This window comes from Castor canadensis, chromosome 16 (assembly GCF_047511655.1).
Source record: "Castor canadensis chromosome 16, mCasCan1.hap1v2, whole genome shotgun sequence".
Classification (NCBI taxonomy): domain Eukaryota; kingdom Metazoa; phylum Chordata; class Mammalia; order Rodentia; family Castoridae; genus Castor; species Castor canadensis.
In genome coordinates, this window is record NC_133401.1 from 23,513,455 (window position 1) to 23,531,953 (window position 18,499).

The 18,499-nt window shown below is 38.5% G+C and overlaps 2 pseudogenes; both read left to right on the top strand.

Moving 5' to 3' along the window:
- The first annotated feature begins 5,631 nt into the window (after positions 1 to 5,631).
- LOC109699369 (vomeronasal type-1 receptor 4-like) lies at positions 5,632 to 6,553 on the top strand (annotated as a pseudogene).
- A 171-nt stretch (positions 6,554 to 6,724) lies between these two features.
- On the top strand, positions 6,725 to 8,598 carry LOC109699368 (mineralization regulator ANKH pseudogene; annotated as a pseudogene).
- The last annotated feature ends 9,901 nt before the right edge of the window (positions 8,599 to 18,499 follow it).

Consider the following 18,499-nt stretch of genomic DNA (forward strand, 5'->3'; position numbering starts at 1 on the left):
ATTATCCTTGATTATGGCCATTCTAACTGGAGTGAGATGGAATCTAAGTGTTGCTTTGATTTGCAGGTTTTTATAACCAGGGAAGTCATATACTTCTTCATACATTTACTGACTATTTGTACCTGTTCCTTTGAGAATTCCCTGCTTAATTCATGTGCCCATTTCTTCATTAGGATGTTGATTCTTTGGGGGTTGAGGTTTTTTCCTTAAGTTTCCTATAGATTCTGGATATTAGTTCTTTATCAGAAGAGTAACTAGCAAAGATTTTCTCCCATTCTGTGTGCTGTCTCTTGAGTCTAGTGACTGTTTCTTTTGCTGTGCAGAAGCTCTTTAGTTTGATGCAGTCATATTTGTTCATTCTTTCTCTTAAATACTGAGTCTTTTGAGTTCTACTTAGGAAATAGTTCCCTATACCTATATGTTCCAGCATGCTTCCTACTACTTCCAGGAGTTGTTTCAAAGTTTCATGATCCTCTCAACAAATGCAGAAAAAGCCTTTGATGAAATTCCAAGCTCTTTCATGATAAAAGCACTGAAAAAAAACTAGGAGTAGAAGGAATGTTCCTCAACATAATAAAGGCTATCTATGACACACGTACAGCCAACATTACACTAAATGGAGAACAACTGAAACCATTCTCACTAAAGTCAAGAACAAGACAGGAATGTCTGCTTTCTCCACTCTGATTCAATATAGTTTCAGAATTCCTAGCCCAAGCAATAAGACAAAAACAAGAAATAAAAGGGATTCAAATATGAAAATAAGTCAAACTATCCCTATTTTCAGATGACATGATCTTACACCTAAAAAAATCCTAAAAATCCTACCAAAACACTATTAGAAATTATAAACTCTTTCAGCAAAGTACCAGGATACAAAATTAACATACAAAAATCAGTAGCCTTCCAATATACAAACAACAAACAGATTAAGAAAGAAATCGAGAAAACAATTCCATTTACAATAGCCTCAAAAAATAAACTACCTTGGAATAAATTTAACAAAGGAACCCAAAGACCTTTTTAATGAAAACTATAAACCACTAAAGAGAGAAATCGAAGAAGACATCAGAAGATGGAAAGATCTCCCATGCTCATGGATCAATAGAATCAGCATTGTGAAAATGGCCATACTACCAACAGCAATCTACATGTTCAATGCAATCCCTATCAAACTTCCAGTGACATTATGCACAGAAATAGAAAAATCATTCCTGAAATACATGTGAAAACACAAAATTCCTCAAATAGCCAAGGCAATTCTGAGCAAAAAGTCCAATGCTGGAGGCATCACAATACCAGACTTCAAACTATACTATAGACAATACCATAACAATAAAAACAGCATGGAATTGGCACAAAAACAGACATGAAGACCAATGGATCAGAATAGAAGATCACACATAAACCCATGCATCTACAGCCAACCGATCTTTGACAAAGGAGCCCAAAACACATGATGGAGAAAAGACAGCCTCTTCAACAAATGCTGCTGGGAAAACTGGATATCCACATTTGGAAGACTGAAACTAGATCCCTGTATCAAAATCAACACAAAGTGGATCACAGTCCTTAATATAATTTTGTTTTAAGTTGCTGTTGTATCTTCCAGTTTTTAGCTACTCAGGAGGCAGAGATCAGAAGGATTGTGGTTCAAAGCCAGTCCAGGCAAATAGTTCATGAGACCCTATTTCAAAAAGGCCCATCACAAAAAAAGGCTGGTGGTGTGTCTCAATGTATAGACCCAGTACCATAAAAAAGTCATTTTGAAAATATCAATTTTTGCCATGCCTTGAAAAAGGAAGTTCTTTCCATCTTCCACTGCCCTCTCAACTTCCTTCTTCAGTGTTTTATAGACCTCAATGTAGAGATCTTTCACTCCTTCATTATGTTTATTTTTAGGTATTTTTATGCTATTGCTAAGGGAATAATATTCCTGGTTTCTTTCTCAGGAAGTTTGTTTTGGGGTAAACAAAAGTTACTCGTTACTGCATACTGATTCTCATCCTACTATCTGCAGAAAGTGCTTATCAGATCTAATGATTTTCTGATTGAGCATTTAGGGACTTTTTATATAGGATTATATTATCTGCCAATAGAGAGAATATGACTTCTTCCTTTCCTATTTGTATATTTTATTTCTTCCTCTTGCCTTATTGCTCTGGCTAAGAAATTAGAACCATACGGAAAAAGAGTGAAGAGAGTGGTCACCCTCATCTTGTTCCTCATTTTAAAGGAAAATAAATTGTTCCCAATTTAGTACAATGTTGGCTACAGGTCTGTGGCATATAGCCTTTACAATGTTGAGGTACGTTCCTTCTATGCCTACTTTCTTCTAGGATTTGATCATGAAGGGATGTTGAATTCTATCAAAGGATTTTTCTGGATCACTTGAGATGATCTGGAGAGTTTTGTCCCTGATTCTATTTATGTGTGGGCACACCTACACTGATGTACATATGGTGAACATTCCTGGCATCCTGGAATGAAACCAACTTGATCATGGCCAAAGAGTTTGTGAATGTGCTGTGGAACTGCATTTGTAAGTATTTTATTAAGAATTTTTGTAGGTATATTCATCAAAGAAATTGGTTGATAATTTTCTTTTATGTTGTTGTGTGTCCTCAGGTTTTGGTATAAGACTAGCTTCATAGAATGAGTTTGGTAGCCTTCCTTCCCTTTTTATTTTATGGAAAAGTGTGAGGATCATTATGGTAGTTCTTTTTTGAATGTCTGGTAGAATTGAGCAAAGACTTGGTCTTTTACTGGACACTTCACAAAGTTTTGCCTTTTTTCTCCTTCTCTCACATCTCTTGTTTTATTTTTTTCTCAGCATCCTAGGATCTACACCAATAGTTTGTCCCTAAATGCTCTTCTGTGTCTTCTTCCTTCCACTCTTTTCTTTTTTTCATACCTTTGCAGTGTCGATGCCCCCAAATTTCCATTTTCTTTTATCAAAGGGCTTGCACAGAGAAATGAAGCTCACAGAAATATTTATTTATTTATTTATTTATTTATTTATTTGTTTGTTTATCTTGTGACACTGGGATTTGAAGTCAGGGCCTCACACTTGTTAGGCCATCACTCTACCACTTGATCCACTCTGCGAGCCAATCACAGAAGGCTTTAAGTCCTTCCTAAATGTTGAAGAGTTGGAGGGATTAAAAGTAATGGAATGGGCTCTCCCACTCATAGTCACCACTTGAGACTCTTGAAGTAATGCAAGTAGCACTGGTATATGTGACAGTTACAGAAATGGTAAGTTTAGGTTGCCATGCCATGTAATTTTGATATTTTCATTTGTGAGGAATCATATTACAAACACTCCTGTTTCTTTTATGGACACTGTCTCCTCCTGTTACTACTGCTGATCAATATTGGTAAAGTATATTTTTCTACGAGTTTTCAATATCAATTGGCAACTACATTGTGTAAGCAAGTCCAAATTAATTGACGTGTGTTTCCAGATGAGTCTAGGGGTTTCTAGGTGAATCATTAGCATCTTGTTTTCTTTTTTTGTGTCTTTTTGCAAAGCCTTCCCAGGCATTTAGCCTCACTCCGCTTATCTTCTACTAATTGAAATGATGTTGCTGCCCAGTGATGTGATCAGTACACAATAACATTTGAGATAGATAATCACTCAGGGAAGTGAAGAATACAATGAGACATACTTGGGTCACTGCCAGTTCTTCATATGCCACACCTCAGTATTTCCAGCTCTCTTCTGTGGAAGTCTGTTTGCCTCCAGAAATAATGGGTAAGTTAGAGCCTATTAAAAGTCTACAGTAATTGCATATGACATGCTAACAAGGAACTTGTCATTGTTCTTTGATAATTGTCACCTGGGGAAAAAACTTTCTGAAAAGTTTGGAATCCTCAGGCCTGCACACCCATTATTACTACAGGTGAAATGGTAATTGCATGTCTGAGGGGAGGGAAAGTCACAGAATCTCCAGGCCATTACTCAGGAACTGGATGCTTCCCTCCAGTATATAACCTGGTCATAGAGACCACTGCACTGAGATCACCATTCTGTCAACCCAAAGGAGCATGTGAGCATTCCATATGCCATCTGAGAGGCAGAGTCATATTAGACAACCCATTTCAAGAGTCTGGGTAAGTATAGAAAAATTGGTTCTTGGTTGTAACTGGGTGAATGACAAAACCACACAGAAGGCAGAGAAACTTCTGATGCTCAGCACTGTTACAGGAATCCTATATTAGATTTCCAGGATTCCTACAGGTGTGCCTATAATCTCTCTGTTCCCATTTAGAGAAGGAAAATCAACAGGGACATGTAGTTCTATGCAAAACCTGTAACTGAACACTCCCTACATGTGCATAAAGTTTTCTCTATCTGAGAATATGATGCAAGTAATGATGAAAGTAACCATATGAATCCTATGACTATGGTCTTTTAAAGGTTGATAAGAAATATTTATATGCATGCATGCTAACATAGTAATTGTGAGTTTGCAATACCACTTCTCAGAAGAGCATCATCTTGTTTTTACCAATTTTAAAATCATTCTCATTCCAACAAATATACCACTCTGGTATGGAAATTTGATAGTGGAGATGGATCTGTACTTTCTGCTCTACTTTGCTCAACCTAAATTTGATTTCAAAATTAAGTCTGTTATATATACAATTGTGTGACATCCACAAATCTACTACTTTGATTTTTCAAATGCATGTGATGCCATACCATATACATGCCAACTTGCATATATGGCTCCTATTGTAATGTCATTCACCAATCTTGCTTTATTGCTAACGAATAGCTTAACTCAGGTATTAACGCATAAGTGTATTAGCTGAAATTGGAAATAATTTAGTTTCACTAATATACTCATGTATCATTTGCTGGTTATTTTTGCCTTCAGACTACAGAATTACATAGGATTATTGACTAATTCTTATGGTCAGTAGCAGGGGACTTGTGTTTCTGACATAAAACCACATCTTTTATTCATTAACTTTCCTAAAATCAAGTCATTATTGTTTCATTGCAGGTTCCTTTAGGATAATATTGACTATAGTGCATTTACCTGTATTAAAACAACATGATGTTCTCTCATAATTGATATTATTTTATAGACTATTAATCATATCAATAAGTATTTATAGCTGGAAATTTATCACAACAAAAATTATATACAGAATAACAAGAATGTATACAAATAAAACTAGAGAAGTGGATGGCTGAATAACCTACTTAACAAATTTTAAGTAAGCAAGTTGCACCAATGTACTCGGTTACAACCCAGTACATCTAGTCCCAACTTACCCCTAATCACAGTAACAGTTTGGACAATACTTAAACCCTCTCTGCAAAGGTAAGTTGTCCTCATCATTACAATTAAAGTCATAGTAAGGCCTTCCCCATAGATTGTGAAGAACAAAGAAGTTATTATGCCTACTGCCTTCATTGCAGGGATTTATACATTATAAATGCTCTATGACCTTATCATTCAACCCTTGGAAACATCTTAGCAAAGGACATTGAGTAAATATTTCTAGTGAGCCTAGCTGAATGGAGGATGTTGGGTTCAGTGGACTCAGTACATGCAGCTTGTGCCTGTGTTCCCATGCAGGGTCCCCTGGTTCAAACAACAAGGAACTCACAGGATGGAAGTCAGTGCTGTGACTGTGGGAATGCTCTTCCTGTTACAGACAGTGGTTGGGATTCTGGGAAATTCCTGTCTTCTCTATCATTACCTGTTTCTTTCTTACACTGGGTCCAGACTAAGATCCATACATGTGACACTGAAGCACTTGATTGTAGCCAACATCTTAACTCTCGGGTGTAAAGGAGTTCCCCAGACAATGACAGCTTTTGGGTTGAAAAATTTCCTCAGTGATATTGGATGTAAACTGCTTTTCTATGTCCATAGAGTGAGTAGGAGTGTGTCCATCAGCAGCACCTGTTTCCTGAGTGTCTTCCAGGCCATCACCATCAGCCCCAGGGACTCCATGTGGGCAGAATTTAAAGTGAAAGCTCCCAGATACATTGGCTTCTCCCTATATCTGAGCTGGTTCCTGTATCTCCTTGTAAACATTATTTTTCCCATGTTCATAACTGGAAAGGGGAAAAATGAAACCCTTACCAGCCTGAAAAGTTTTGGAGAGTGTTCTTCTGTTCATCATGACAAATTCAGGGACATACTACATTCAGTAATCCTGATTTCCTGATGCCCTTTTTCTGGGGCTCATGCTCTGGGCCAGTGTTTCCATGGTTTTCATCCTGTACAGACATAAGGAGAGAATGCAGCACATTCACAGGACCAGCATCTCCCCCAGATACTCCCCTGAGTCCAGAGCTACCAAAACCATCCTTCTCCTGGTGAGCACCTTTGTCTATTTTTATTTAATTTCTTGCATTCTTAATTTTTGTATGAGTGTTGCTTACACACCCAGCTGGTTCCTGATGAACATATCTGCCATAATCAATAGCTGTTTCCCAACAATGAGCCCCTTCCTGCTCATGAGCAGAGACTCCAGTATATCCAGACTCTGCTTTCCCTGGGTAAGGAGTAGGTATATGCCCTAGTCACGTGAGGAGCTTGTAAATCATTTCTTTTGTCAAAAATTCAGTTGTCTGTCGACCAGCACACACTGTTAATGTGGAAAACAGTCTCACAAAAAAAGAAGACGGGTTTTCCTCTGTGCAGCAGCAGCACCTCATGAGCGCAATTGTTTATTTCTGGGCCCCAGAACGCTTATGATGGAGGCACTGTCAGCAGAAACTTCTACTGCTGCCCCCACAGCCGTCCCTCCATGTGTGGGAGGGCAAAAGGGATAGACTTGAGTTTGCAAATCTCTGGATAGAGCAGCCGTGCTTGGAGAGAGTGCCAAGGCCAAAAGGAGGAGCCACTGCTGCCTCCACCTCTAGGCCCTGCCAAGGCTCTGTCCTGTCCATCCATCCATTGGTCTGTCCACCCACCCTTGCTTGCCACTCTCCATTCTGCTGAGTACTCTCCTGGTGGCAGATGGGTGTGGGGTCAGCCCCAGGTGGGAACTAAGGTGAAATTCCCAGTTCTCATGCACAACTGGCCCCTGATTTAGTTCCTGGTGGCCTCTGGGCGTCACCAACATAGCCAACAAGCAGGCTTTGAACCGGGGCATCGCTGCTGTCAAGGAAGATGCCATTGAGATGCTTGCTAGCTACGGGCATGGAGTATTCCTTGATGATGTTCTTCACGGGTCCCATGAGTGACTTCAAAAATGTGGGCCTGGTGTTTGTGAACAGCAAAGGACACAGGACAGGACCAAAGCATGGTACATGGTGGTGGTAGGCGTCATAGCTGCTGTCTTGCACATCTTGATAGCTTATAGTGACTTAGTAACATTATCAATCAACTGCACCATGTGGACAAGTCCAAGACCATGGGGAGTAAACCAAGAAGGGCCTTCCTGTATGTCGCTGCCTTCCCTTTTATGGATGCCATGACATAAACCTATGCTGGCCTTCTCTTTAAACACAAATATAGTTTCCTGGTGGAATGTGCCTCAAGCTCAGACATCATAGCTCAGGTTGCTTTTGTAGCCATTTTGCTTCACAGTCACCTGGAATGCTGAGAGCCACTGCTCATCCCCATCCTGTCCCTGTACATGGGCATGCTCGTGCACTGTACCACCCTGTGCCAGGGCTACAACAGGAACATCCACGACATCATCTCCAACAGAAGTGGGCCAGAGCTAGGGGGAGATGCAACAACAAGAAAGATGCTGAGTTTCTTTGGCTCTGATGCTGGCCACACAGAGAATCAGCAGGCCCATTGTCAACCTCTTTGTCTCCCCGGACCTTGGTGGCAGCTCTGTGGCTACAGAGGGAGTGGCAATTTTGACAGCCACATGCCCTGTGGATCACATGCCATACGGTTGGTTGATGGAAATCCCTGCTGTTTATCCTGCTTTTGACAGGAATAACCCCAGCAATAAACTGGTGAGCACAAGCAACACTGACACTGCAGCCCACAGTCTGCATTCATCTACATGGCCCTGTCGCTGACACTGTTTTGTGATGTATTGAACCCCCAACATCTCTGAGAAGATTCTGATAGACATTGGCGTGAACTTCGCCTTTGCAGAACTTTGCGTCATTCCTCTGTGTATCTTCGCCTTCTTCCCACTTCCAGTCACCGTGAGGGCCAGTTTCACTGGGTGGCTGATGACACTGAAGAAAACCTTTGCCTGGCACCCAGCACAGAACTGCAGATCATCGGCCTCATCACAGCCTCATAGTCCTGCCCTACCTGGGGTTTCACGGAGCCACCGTGGGTGTGGGCTCCCTCCTCGTAAGGCTCATGGGAGAATCACTGTGGTCACTATCACTGCTTGCTACCTCTATCAGAGACATAAAAAGAAGATGGAGAATGAGTCAGCCACTGAGGGGGAAGACTTTGCATGACCAATATGCCTCCATCAGAGGAGGTAACTGACATCGTGGAAACGAGAGAGGAGAATAAGGCGCAGGACACCACCAGGCACTGCAGGGACAGCTGAGACAACACTTCACATCATCTCCTCTCTCTGCCATCACCTTTTGTTCCTGTAGGGTTTTTTTTGTAATGAAAGAGGTCTTGATTTAAAGGTTTCATGTAAATTCTCTAGCACACTGGGTATGCTCACACTGATGGGAAACCTAACAAAAGGTCATTACTGTTACTTTGTAAACACAAACCATGACTTTGTACCCTGCTTCATGAAAAACCCAAAAGACATAGCTGCCTCTTGGTTGAAGTTTCTATTCCTCCCAAGGACCATCTCCACTTGGAACCAAAGGACTATGACTGTGCCATTGCCTCTCAGGCTGCAGAATCTTTCTTGTCCTTTTTTACTTCTTAAGATCAGCAGGTTAAAGCACAGCCTCATTTGACTTGCTTCCCCGTACCATGACTATTCACCGAGACACAAGCTGGTGGTCAGTTCCCCTCTCACACCATGTGGCTACCAACTGTCTACCACAAGCACACAGAAAGTAGGCAACAGGCTGCAGCCCAGAGTCACCGTCCACCCAGCTTTGTGACCAAGCTGGGCTGGTGTAGGAAATAATCTCCTGCAGAAGGGTTTGTGATGTCACTTGAGTAGCAAACCGACCAGATCAACAACAGCATCTCACTTGGTGCTTTCCTAGCTTTCAGTGCTCCCCACCATGTATATATGTGAGCTAACTTTTTAAAGTTGTCACAGAAGCATATCTCCAAATATCAGCTCAGCATCCTCCCCATGACTTTCCCCAAAGGCATGCTTTTCACTTGCCTTTCCAGAAGATGCCACTAGAGCGAGTTAAGTGCTGCATTCTAACTTGCCATTTACTTTTTAGTGAACAGAGGTTTTAAGTCATAATCTAGCATACCAATACCAGGTTGCTGTCTCGTAAACTTCTGAAGTAGATTTAGTACCTGTTCTGCCATTCCTAGTCACAACTCTGGGATATAGGTAATTCAGAGTATACTTTGGTACTTCCTTCTCACACACCATAAAGCATGACATTTTATAAACACTTACCGAAGCCACTATGCCATATTCCCTGAGATAACACATTGGAAATCCATTTAGTGAAGTTTTGGAAAGCATATTTTTTCCTTTAAAAAATTATGGATGCAGTTCACTAAATTCTTTTTTAATTCATTTTTTAATCTTCACTGTCTTTCTCTTTTTTATTTTATCATTTTTACATTTACTCACATGTGTATATATTGTTTGGGCCCACTCCCACCCCCACCCCCCCTGCACTTCTAGGCAGAAGCTATTCCACCTTCTTGTTCTCCAACTTTGTTGAAGAGAAAATATAAGAGATAATAAAAATATAGTATTTTTTTCTACTTTGAGAAAAAGATAGCTATACAGAGAGATTCTTAGTGTTGTTATCATGCATATGTGTATTACAACCCACATTGGTTCATCTCTACCAGACCTCTTCACTACTTCCTAGTCGCCATCCCATAAGTGGCCTCTACCAGTTTAAGATTACTGTATTTGCTTCTATACAGTGTACGCATCAGTCACATTCAAGTTTTAGGTTCCTTTCCCTTGGTGGTCTCCCCTTAGTGTGTGACTTATGCCTAATAAGAATTCTGCATTTGCTTTAGGTCTATAATTTGCATGAGGGAGAAAATGCAATTTTTGGCTTTCTGAGACTGGCTAACTTTGCTTAAGATGATGTTCTCCAGTTCCATCCATTTCCTTGCAAATGATAAAATTTTGCTCCTCTTTGTGGCTGAATAAAATTCCACTGTGTAGAAACACCCCATTTTCTTAATCTATTGGTCAGTAGTGGGGCCAAACAACAGTTTGGCTATTGTGAATAGTGCTGCAATAAACATGGGTGTGCAGGTGCTTTTGTAATAACCTGGGTCGCATTCCTTTGGGTATATCCCTAGAAGTGGGATTCCTGGATCATATGGCAGATCTGTGTTTAGTTTTTAAGAAGCCTCCATATTGTTTTCCAAAGTGGTTGTAGTAGTTTACATTCCCACCAGCAGTGTAAGACAGTTCCTTTTTTTCCCCACATCCTCACCAACATTTGTTGTTGGTGGTGTTTTTGATGATAGCTATTCTAAAAGAGGTAAGGAGGAATCTTAGTGTGATTTTGATTTGCATTTCCTTTATGGCTAGGGATGGTGAACATTTTTTCATGTGTTTTGGGTCCATTTCAACTTATTCCTTTGAAAAAGTCCTGTTTAGCTCAGTTGCCCATTTCTTTATTGGTTCATTAATTTTGGGGGAGTTTAGTTTTTTGAGCTCCCTGTGTATTCTGGTTATCAGTCCCTTTTCTGATGTGTATTAGTCAAAAAAACTAGACTGAAAGAACCAAAACAAATATTTTAAAGATATAAATACATGATGTATATGTTACATAATTTATTTTAGGCTGTATTTCCTATTTTCAATAAAACCTCTCTAATACAATATGGCTACTGCTTGTGTATTCCATATGTCTGCAGCTGAATCTTATTGTACCAATGACCACTATATCTTATTTGCAGCAGCTTTACAAATTCCCTTATTTTTTTCATGAATGTGAGAGACAGTGAATGATGACAGAACTATTTTTCATTATAGGTAACCCTGAAATAATTGGGTCCACTGATGTAGACATATTTTGGGACAATTTACCAAACAATCATGTATTCTTTGTGACACTTGTATTTTCTTATACCTTTTATGTTGATTTCTTCCATGTTATTTATTTTCATAATTCTAAATCTCTCCCATTTTCTTCGGTGTTATGTATTTGGTTTTCATAGATTTCAGCTGTGAAATTATATTTTCTAAAGTAGTCACACTGTAAATTGATTAGCCTCCTCCTTGATAATATGAGGTCATTGTGTACAAATATACTTAAACTGCGTCAATGCATTGTCAATTTCTAATGTGTATTTTTAAAAACAATTTTATGCACAGGTTACTAATGCACTCCGCTTTTACAAACTGAGCACACCTCCGCATGCAGCTCCGGTGCTAAAACCAGAATATTTGCAGCCTCACAGATATGTCCTCCTCACACCCCTACCATTACTATCCACAAGAGTGACCAAAATGTGAACTGAAGACTCCATACAACACCTTAATCTCTTGTGAACTATACACAAATGTAGGCACACTGCATGAAATCTTTAATTTTTACTTTAAAAATCTGTATGTTTGTAACTTATCTGTAGTTTTAGATGCTTTTGTGATAGAATCCCATGGCATGGACACCCAGCAATTATTTCATCACTTTTTTCTTTGTGCACATGGAAGTGGCTTTCAGTTTGGTGCCATCAATACTCATTTTGCGTATAAATTCTACAAAATGCTTTGATGATACATATATGGATTTGTTGTTGATGTTGCAGATACTGGGGTTTGAACTCAGGGCTTTGGTCTTACTAGTCAAGGCAATCTACCACTTCAGTCATTACCCTAGCCATTCTTGCTTTACTCATTTTTTCAGATAGGGTCTTGCATTTTTGCCCAAGTCTAGCCTGAATTCTCCCAATTTCTGCCTCCTCAATAGGTGGGATTCCAGGCATGTACCACCATACCCAGCCCTATATGTAGGGTTTTCCATTGGACAACTGTGTAACAGAAGAGATGCTAGGTCCTTATTTCTCATGTTTACAGAAGTTTACACCACCTCAATTTTAGAAAATATTTCCTCTCTTCCAATGAATTGTATGAATACCAGGTGAAGAAGTACCTCTTAATTTTACTATATCATTCAGCAAATTCTCTCCATTTTTTCATTTATTTGATGAGGATAAATGATACAATGGGATTTCATCATGCTGTTTCCTTAGATGTATTTAGGGTACTTTGGTTACACTTGCCCCTTTTATGTCTCTTTCCTATTTCTCTATTTCCTTCTTTTCTTTTTTTTTCTTGTTTGTTTGGATTTTTTTATTCATATGTGCATACAATGCTTGGGTCATTTCTCCCCCCTTCTCCCACCCCCTCCCTTACCCCGCCCCCAGCCCCTCCCTCTCCTCCCCACCCCCTCCCTACCCAGCAGAAATTATTTTGCCCTTATCTCTAATTTTGTTGAAGAGAGAGTATAAGCAATAATAGGAAGGACTAAGGGTTTTTGCTAGTTGAGATAAGGATAGCTATACAGGGAGTTGACTCACATTGATTTCCTGTGCATGTGTGTTACCTTCTAGGTTAATTCTTCTTGATCTAACCTTTTCTCTAGTTCCTGGTCCCATTCTCCTATTGGCCTTAGTTGCTTTAAGGTATCTGCTTTAGTTTCTCTGCTTTGAGGGCAACAAATGTTATCTAGTTTTTTAGGTGTCTTACCTATCCTCATACCTCCATTGTGTGCTCTCCCTTTATCATGTGATCAAAGTCCAATCCCCTTGTTGTGTTTGCCCTTGATCTAATGTCTGCATATGAGGGAGAACATACGATTTTGGTCTTTTGGGCCAGGCTAACCTCACTCAGAATGATGTTCTCCAGTTCCATCCATTTACCAGTGAATGACAACATTTCATTCTATTTCATGGCTGCATAAAATTCCACTGTGTATAAATACCACATTTTCTTAATCCATCATCAGTAGTGGGGCATCTTGGCTGTTTCCATAACTTGGCTGTTGTGAATAGTGCTGCAATAAACATGGGTGTGCAGGTGCTTCTGGAGTAACCTGTGTCACAGTCTTTTGGGCATATCCCGAAGAGTGGTATTGCTGGATCATATGGTAGATCAATGTTTACTTTTTTAAGTAGTCTCCAAATTTTTCCCCGAGTGGTTGTACTAGTTTACATTCCCACCAGCAGTGTAAGAGGGTTCCTTTTTCCCCCACATCCTTGCCAATACCTGTTGTTGGTGGTGTTGCTAATGATGGCTATTCTAACATGGGTGAGGTGGAATCTTAGTGTAATTTAATTTGCATTTCCTTTATTGCTAGGGATGGTGAGCATTTTTTCATGTGCTTTTTGGCCATTTGAATTTCTTATTTTGAGAAACTTCTGTTTAGTTCACTTGCACATTTCCTTATTGGTTCATTAATTTTTGGGAGAATTTAGGTTTTTTAATTCCCTATATATTCTGGTTATCAGTCCTTTGTCTGATGTGTAGCTGGCAAATATTTTCTCCCATTCTGTGGGTGGTCTTTTCAGTTTAGAGACCATTTCTTTTGTTGAGCAGAAGCTTTTTTGTTTTATGAAGTCCGATTTATCTATGCTATTTCTTAGTTGCTGTGCTGCTGGGGTTCCATTCAGAAAGTTCTTATCTACACCTATTAATTCCAGAGTATTTCCTACTCTTTCCTATACCAACTTTAGAGTTTGGGGTCTGATATTAAGATCCTTGATCCATTTTGAGTTAATCTTGGTATAGGGTGATATACATGGATCTAGTTTCAGCTTTTTGCAGACTGCTAACCAGTTTTCCCAGCAGTTTTTGTTGAAGAGGCTATCTTTTCTCCATCATATATTTTTAGCACCTTTGTCAAAGACAAGTTGTTTATAGTTGTGTGGCTTCATATCTGGGTCCTCTATTCTGTTCCACTCTTCTTCATGTCTGTTTTTGTGCCAGTACCATGCTGTTTTTATTGTTAGTGCTTTGTAATATAGTTTGAAGTCAGGTATCATGATACCTCCAGCATTGTTCTTTTGACTGAGTATTGCCTTGGCTATTCATGGCCTCTTGTGTTTCCATATAAATTTAATGGTAGATTTTTCAATCTCTTTAATGAATGTCATTGGAATTTTGATGGGAATTGCAATAAACATGTACACTACTTTTGGGAGTAGAGACATTTTTACTATGTTGATTCTACCAATTCATGAGCATGGGAGATCTCTCCACTTTCTATAGTCTTCCTCAATATCTTTCTTCAGAAGTGTATAGTTTTCTTTGTAGAGGTCATTCACATCCTTTGTTAGGTTTACACCTAGGTATTTGATTTTTCTTGAGGCTATTGTAAATGGAATTGTCTACATATATTCTTTCTCAGTTTGTTCATTATTAGTGTATAGAAATGCTAATGATTTTTCTATGTTGGTTTTATATCCTGCTACCTTGCTATAGCTATTGATGGTGTCTAGGAGCTTTTGAGTAGAGTTTTTTGGGTCTTTAAGCTTTAGGATCATTTCATCTGCAAATAGAGATATTTTGACAGTTTCTTTACCTATTTGTATTCCTTTTATTCCTTCTTCTTGCCTAATTGCTCTGGCTAGGAATTCTAGTACTATGTTGAATAGGAGTGGAGATAGTGGGTATTCTTGTCTGGTTCCTGATTTTAGAGGGAATGGTTTCAGTTTTTCTCTGTTAAGTATAATGCTGGCTTTAGGTCTGTCATATACAGCTTTTATCATGAGGTACTTTCCTTCTATTCCTAGTTTTCTTAGGTGATTTCCTGGAGTTCCATGGTGTTTATTATTATCTCCCCTTTTGCATTCCTGATTCTACCAATTTTGGGTTTTTTTCTCTCCTTTTAGTCAGTTTTGCCAGGGGTCTGTTGATCTTGTTTATTTTTTCAAAGAACCAACTTTTATTTCATTAGTTCCTTGTATTTTTTTTTTTTGTTTCTATTTCATTGATTTCAGCTCTTACTTTTATTATTTCTCTATTTGTTTTGGGATTTGCTTGTTTCTTGTTTTTCTAGGAGTTTGAGATGTATCATTAGGTCATTGATTTGGGATCTTTCAATCTTTTTAATATATGCACTCATGGCTATAAACTTTCCTCTCAGGACTGCGTTTACTATGTCACATAGGTCCCGGTAGGTTGTGTTTTCATTTTCATTGACTTCCAGGAACTTTTTAATTTCCTCTTTTATTTCACCAATGACCCATTGTTCATTAAGCAATGAGTTATTCAGTTTCCAGCTGTTTGCATGTTTTTGTCTTTACTTTTGTTGTTGAGTTCTAGTTTTATTGCATTGTGATCAGATAGAATGCATGGTATAATTTCTATTTTCTTATATTTGCTGAGGCTTGCTTTGTACCCTAGGATATTATCTATGATTTATTTTGGAGAAGATTCCGTGGGCTGCTGAGAAGAATGTATATTGTGTAGAAGTTGGATGAAATGTTCTGTAGACATCAAGTAGGTCCATTGATCTATTGTATATTTTAGATCTAGGATTTCTTTATTGGTTGTTTGGATGACTGATCTATTGATGACAATGGGGTGTTAAAGTCTCCCATGACCACTGTGTTGGAGTTAATATATGCTTTTAGGTCCTTCAGGGTATGTTTTATGAAACTGGGTGCATTGACATTGGGTGCATATAGGTTGATAATTGTTATTTTCTTTTGGTCTATTTCCCCTTTAATTAGTATGGAATGTCCTTCTTTGTCTTGTCTGATCAATGTAGGTTTGAAGTCTACTTTGTCAGAGATAAGTGTTGCTACTCCTGCCTGTTTTCGGGGGCCATTGGCTTGGTAAATCTTCCAGCCTTTCATCCTAAACCTATGCTTATTTCTATTGGTGAGATGGGTCTCCTGTAAGCAACAAATTGTTGGATCTTCCTTTTTAATCCATTTCATCAAACGGTGCCTTTTGATGGGGGAATTAAGTCCATTGTGTTAGTACTGATAGGTATGTGGTGATTCCTGTCATTTAGTTGTCTTAGTTGTTTGAAGGTTTGATTGTGTGTACCAAAGTTGAGGTTACTCTCTACTTTCTTGCTTTTTCTTTTCCTGTAGTTTGGTGCTGCCTGTCCTTTCATGGTTATGTTGGCTTTCACTTTCTGTGTGCAGAATCCCTTGAAGAATCTTTTGTAGTGGTGGCTTTGTGGTCACATATTGTTTTAGTTTCTGCTTATCATGGAAGACTTTTATTGCTCCATCTATTTTGAATGATCGTTTTGCTGGGCAGAGTACCCTGGGGTTGAAGTTATTTTCATTCAGTGCCCGGAAGATCTCACCCCAATCTCTTCTTGCTTTTAATATTTCTGTTGAGAAGTCTCTGTGATTTTGATGGGTTTACCTTTGAATGTTATTTGTTTTTTCTCTCTTACAGCCTTCAGTATTCTTTCTCAGGTCTCTGTATTTGTTGTTTTAATGATAATATGCTGTGGGGTAGATCTATTTTGGTCTGGTCATTTGGTGTTCTGGAGGCCTCTTGCATCTGTACGGGAATAGGTTTCTCTAGTTTGGGAAATTTTCTGTTATTATTTTGTTGAATATATTACGCATTCCTTTTGCTTGCACCTCTTCTCTTTCTTCAATGCCCATGATTCTCAGGTTTGTTCTTTAGATGGAGTCAGTGAGTTCTTGCATTTTGTTTTCACAGGTCTTGAGTTGTTTAACTAATAGTTCTTTGGTTCCTTCTCCTTTTCCTTCCCCATTCATCTCTCTTGCAGTGCTTTTACTTTCAAGACCTTGATTCTTTTGTTTTCTTTTGTTTTTAACTCCCAGCTTGCAAAAATGAGAAAAAGGATGAAATAGTTGTCTTTGTGACACTGACTTATTTTGCTTAACATGATGATCTCCAGTTCTGTACATTTTTCAACAAATGATGTAATTTCATTATTCCTAATTGCTGAGGAAAAGTCAAATGTGTAGTTTGAACAATTTTCTTTGTATGTTATTTGTTGATGGGCACCTAGGCTGATTCCATAATTGGTATTGTGAACATCATAATAAACATGGGTACAATGGCATGTCTATAGTAAGCTGACTTTTATTCTTTTGGATATATAGTACCAGAAGTGGTACGATTCCACAAGATGGAATTGTATTTTGAATTTTTTGAGGAACTTCCATATTGATTTCCATAATGGCTAGACGAATTTACATTCATACCAGTAGTGAATAAAAGTTCCTTTCCCTTTTCATCTACAACACCACTGAATGTTATTTGTTTGCTTAACAATAGGCATTCTGAATGATTAAAGTATATGCTCAGTGTAGTTCTGATTTGCAGTTCCATTTACCTACCCTCATGATAAACTTCTAAATAATGGCCAAAAACGATACAGAACACAAATAATTGTCAAATAGTGAATGGATAAAAATTTTGGGATACATCCTTACAATGAGATGCTATTCAGAACAAAAAGAAGCAACTGCTGATATACAAAACATATGCAAAAATCAATTTATGTCATGTGAACAAAGACCATCTCAAAGGCTATGTACTAGATAACTCTATTTATGTGGCTGTATGGAAAATAACAAAATTAGAGAGACAGAGAACAGACCAATAGTTGCCCAGGCTGTGCTGGCCAAAATGTACATATAAGGAAATTTTAGAGGGTGACAGAAATTGTGACATAGTAAAAACAACTCTGGGCAGGTAACCACTAAGACACTGGAATATGATGCCTCATGAGTGACTGTTTATCTGAGGGCTTTGTGGCATGCCAGATATGAAAATATGAAAATATGATCTACCTGCATCCCCTACTGTTTTCTTTTGCCTTCCCTTGCTTTCCTGGCCACCTTCACTCCCTGAGCACAAAAATGATGTTTCTGTTTCAGGTTCATGTAGGTATAGGAAAGTGTTGGCTGTCTCTAATACACCACCTTAAGTCCATCCACATCATTTATTTTTCACAATAATCATATAGGATTTAATTATTAATTTTATATATAAATACAATAATTAAATTATTTCCCATAACTTGTAGTTTCGGTAAAAAAAAGTCAGTACTGTTTATGAAGTGGTAACATTGCACACAATTTAATAACTCCTCTGATAAACCATTAAAACTTCCAACATGTCAAAAGGTTATTTTGACCAAATTTACCTCATGATTCAGACTAGTTCAATGGAAAAATACAATCATAAAGCAACAGGGTAATGCTAACACAGAGTATCGTGTTTATTTAATCTTACACCTAGTAAAGCTGAATCCTCTACACAGACCAGTCAATATCGTATCAATTTTTCCTCATCAGGATTTTGGAAGGCAGCTATGCTCACCACTATACCACCAAAACTGCACGTTCGTCAGGATTTTGGGAATATGCCCTTCATGTTCTAGATATCACATATACCTGCTTGAATAGCTAAATAACCATTGTGAATGGCTATCAATTTTGTACTTCTTTTTCAC